The sequence below is a fragment of the Palaemon carinicauda genome, chromosome 2, assembly GCF_036898095.1.
Source record: "Palaemon carinicauda isolate YSFRI2023 chromosome 2, ASM3689809v2, whole genome shotgun sequence".
Classification (NCBI taxonomy): Eukaryota; Metazoa; Arthropoda; class Malacostraca; order Decapoda; family Palaemonidae; genus Palaemon; species Palaemon carinicauda.
In genome coordinates, this window is record NC_090726.1 from 127,319,735 (window position 1) to 127,324,734 (window position 5,000).

The following is a 5,000-nucleotide window of genomic DNA, read 5'->3' on the forward strand; positions in this document are numbered from 1 at the left end:
AGAGAGAGAGAGAGAGTTCTTTTCTTTGTATTTTCCTATTTGGTTTTTTGATATGTAAATGTAGTTTTACTGATTTTCGGTCTTAGTTATACACGTGTGATAAAATGCTTTGATTATTTGTGTAGAGAGAGAGAGAGAGAGAGAGAGAGAGAGAGAGAGAGAGAGAGATCTTCTTTTCTTTGTATTTTCATAATGGGTTTTTTGATATGTAAATGTAATTTTACTGGTTCTTGTTTATAGTTATACATGTCTGATAAGATGATTTGATTATTCATGTAGAGAAGAGAGAGAGAATTTTATTTTATTTTTATTAATTGTTGGTTTGATATGTAATTGTAATTGGACTGATTCACGGTCTTAGTCTACTACGTTATGTTCTAGTTAGGATTTGGCTTTATCATTTGTTAGTATTTTTGTATGATAGTTCAGTTCAGTTTTTATGTTCAGTTCAGTTTTTATGTTCAGTTCAGTTTTTATGCTCGTAAACTAGTTCTTCATCCAAAATATAGCTATTAAAGTTTTTAAAACACTTTCATCTGAGTCATTCTCTCTCTCTCTCTCTCTCTCTCTCTCTCTCTCCTTCGTGTCCAAGTTTTAAAACAGTTTCATCTGAGTCATTCTCTCTCTCTCTCTCTCTCTCTCTCACTCTCTCTCTCTCCTTCGTGTCCAAGTTTTAAAAGTTTCATCTGAGTCATTCCTCTCTCTCTCTCTCTCTCTCTCTCTCTCTCCTTCGTGTCCAAGTTTTAAAACAGTTTCATCTGAGTCATTCCTCTCTCTCTCTCTCTCTCTCTCTCTCTCTCTCTCCTTCGTGTCCAAGTTTTAAAACAGTTTCATCTGAGTCATTCCTCTCTCTCTCTCTCTCTCTCTCTCTCTCTCTCTCCTTCAGTTGCCTTATCTGTACATATATTTTTCCGTCCAGAATTTATGGGGTTAAGGAAACATCCTTCTGGAAGACACTTTCATCCTTTCATAATTTCAGTATTTATCTTGAAAAAGAAAAAAAAAAAAACGCCAGTTTCAAAATATTGATATAAAATTTTCCTATTTATATACATTTTTCCATATATACATTTTATAAAATAACGAAAATATTAACAAAACAATCTTAATTAATAGCATTTTTTCTTTCTATCACTTTACTACTGATTATTAGCCATCCTCTTGAGTCAATCCTCTTCCTCCAATTATCCTGTTAAGGAGTGTTGCACTGCTAATTGGCTTCTTGATTGTTCATCACGATGTTAATTGCTTGTTAAGTGGGATCTTGAGTTACCAGTGTACCCTCCCCTATTAGCAGATTTAACTCTAGAAATTGCACAAGTTGCCGGTAACAAAATCATTCCTCAATACTGTTTAGAATTATTTTTAATTCAAGTATTTATTAAAAAGCAAGAACTCTTTATTCCTCTACTTAATTATGTAACAAAATCTTTCCTCAATACTTTTTAAAACTACTTTTCATTTAAGTATTTAATATAAAGCAAGAAGGCTTTATCCCATTACTTAATTGTGTTATATTAAAGTCAGTGTCTCGTTGTGGATGAAATTTTTTTTCGATACTTTTAAATATTAATTTTCATTTAAGAGAGATTAGTTCATCAAATGTTTAACTGGGCTCCACAAGGCCCATTAAGAGTTAGAAGACCCAGGCCTACATGGACGAGGACTATGAAGCGTGAAGTAGATGGTGAATGGAGAAGTATTGATTTTAAGGCTCAAGATAAAGACGACTGGCGAAATCTAATCGAGGTTCTTTGCGTCAATAGATGTAGGAAGAGATGATTATTAAATGTAAAGCAAAAATATTTTATTCTATTAGATATATGATATTAAAGTCACTGCCTGGTAATGAAGTAACTCGTTGCGTATAACAAAATCATCATCATCTCCTCCTACGCATATTAACGCAAAGGGCCAAGGTTAGATTTCCGCAGTCGTCTCTAACTTGAGCTTTTAATCAAATACTTCTCCATTCATCATCTCCTACGTCGTCTTTATCTTGAGCTTTTAATTTAATACTTCTCCATTTATCATCTACTTCGCGCTACATAGTCCTCAGCCATGTAGGACTGGGACTTCCAACTCTTCTAGTGCCTTGTGGAGTCCACCTGAACGTTTGGTGAACTAATCTCTCTTGGGGAGTGCAAAGAGCAGGCCCAAACCATCTCCATCTACCCCTCATCATGATCTCGTTCACATATGACACTCGAGTAATCTCTGTTATTGTTTCATTTCTAATCCTGTCCTGCCATTTTACTGCCAATATTCTTCTGAGGGCTTTGTTCTCAAATCTGCTAAATCTCTTGGAGACTGTTTCATTGTCTTACCATGATTCATATCCATACAGTAACACCGATCTCACGAAACTGATATATAGTCTGATTTTTTTATGTAATTTCAGGTGATTTGATTTCCAAATTTTACTTAACCTCCATACTTTTGAATAAAACATTTCATTTAAGTATTAAATAAAAGGCAAAACCTCTTATTCCATTACTTGAATATATTATATTAAAGTTACTGCCTGGTAAATGAATTATCTCATAGTTTATTAATGCACCAAGTTTGGATGACTTATGAAAAGATTAGAATTTTGAATCGTGTCCTGATTTCTTTTCGTAACTTTTGGAGCGTTAAAGACAAGTCTGATTTTGGATCTAGCTTGGTTTTAGGTTAGAATTTTAATGAAGAAATTTATTGAGCAGAGACAAGAGTCTCTAATTAACGTATAGATTTTGTTGTTTTTATATAAAATACTCAAGTTTGTTGTGGTCTTTGAGACCTATTTAAAGGTTTAAAGGACTTCATGAATGGCAGAGGCAAGGGACAGTGATATTGCCCTATCAAGTAGGACAATGTCCTAGAGACTGACCTTATATACATTTGATCAGCGCCCAAGCCCCTTCTCCATCCAAGCTAGAACCAAGGAGGCCTAGGCAATGGCCGCTGATGACTCAGCAGATAGATCTATTGGCTCCCCCAAACCATCCATCCTTATCTTACAAGGATGGTGAGATTGCAGCGACTAAAGAAACTAACTAGTTTGTGCGCAATTCAAACCCCAGTTTGGCGTTCACCAGTCAGGGACGTTACCACATCGGCCACCACGTATTTGTGGGAAAAGTTAATATTTTTCATAGTTCTTTGTTTTATATTATGATTTTTCATTATTTTAAAACTAACCATCTAAATCTACTACGTTCTTCCATTTTCATTTGAATCTTCCTTCCATGTATAAGATACCTTTTTTTTCATTTTGAAAGTTTAGGAGTAAGGAATAAGTCGTTGCTTATGTCTTATAGACCGGACATATCTACGTATGAGTATCACCCAAGTAAATACCTTGATGGACCAGGCAATGGTTCTCAAGGATACTCTTCCATTTATGCAAGGAGCTTAGTCGACTAGGCAGCGGTTATAAAAAAAGTTAAATTGACAATAATTTCGTTATTTTATCCTGTAAACTAACTCTCTCTCTCTCTCTCTCTCCTCTCTCTCTCTCTCTCTCTCATACACAGATACAATATTTACTTTTCCATCAGAATTGTATAATTTTGTCTTTTATTTTCCGTTTTAATCCATCACAGTTTAGACTGGTATAATATAATTTCTATTGAAAAACCGATTGTTTTTCCTGTCGTCTGATATACATGAAAATTTTATTTTTCTATTTTCTATCAGAATTCAATAATTTTGTCTCTTATATTTGTTTTAATCCATCACAGGTTAGACTTTTTTTATATAATGTAATTTCTATTAACAAAAAAAAAAAAAATAATGTTTTTCCTCACGTATGAGGAAGAATTTACTTCTCTACCAGGATTGTATGATTTTATTTTTATTTTATAATTGTATAATATAATTTCTAATGAAAATTTGAATATTTTTTCTCGTCCAATAAATAATAATAAAATGAAAAATAACATATAATTAATAATGAAATAAAAATTAATATGTAATCACAATACTTCTCCCCCCTTTCGGTATTGAATAAAATTACATCGTTGCTGTTATAAAAGGAAAATTAATATGTAAATACTATACTTCCCTCCCCCTCTTTCGGTATTTCGCAATTCTGAAAACTTTGGATAAAATTACATCGTTGCTGTTATAAAATAATAATTAAGATGTAATTACTATACTTCCCTCCCCCTCTTTCGGTATTACGCAATTCTGATAACTTTGGATAAAATTACATCGTTGCTGTTATAAAAGGATAATTAAGATGTAATCACTACACTGTCGACCCCCCCCCCCCTTTCGATTGTTACGCAGTTCTGAAAACTTTGGATAAAATTACATCATTGCCGCTATAAAATAAAAAATTAAGATGTAATTATTACACTTCTCCCCAGCCCCCCATTCGTTATTGCGCAGTTCTGAAAACTTGGGATAAAATTACATCGTTGCTGTTAGAGTTGGGTTTAAAATTACACCTTTGGTTCATTAGGGCTTCGCTTAATTACCTGGCGCTAATGGCCCTTCTATTTTTTGTATCTTGCCGAGAAGTAAAAAGAAACATGTGGTAATGAGACCGTAAAATATTCCGTAGAGATTTAAACCTTCTCGGGGGAAGGAGATGAATAGTTTAGTAAATATTAAGTCTTCAGTTACACGCATACACACACATACACACATATGTATATATATATATATATATATATACATATATATATATATATATATATATATGTATATATATATATGTGTGTGTGTGTTTATATAAAATATAAATATAATTTATATAAATATATATTATTTATATATATGCGTATCTATCTATCTATCTATCTATATATATATATCTATATATATATATATATATATATCTATATATCTATATATACGTATATATATATATATATATATATACAGTATATATATATAACAGTAAGACTTCAATAGGTATAACTTGAAGCGAGTGTTTTTATGTTTAGAGGCTGTCACAAGTCTTTTTATAGTTTATATATAAAAGATATGGTTTAATGTTAATGTTCCTA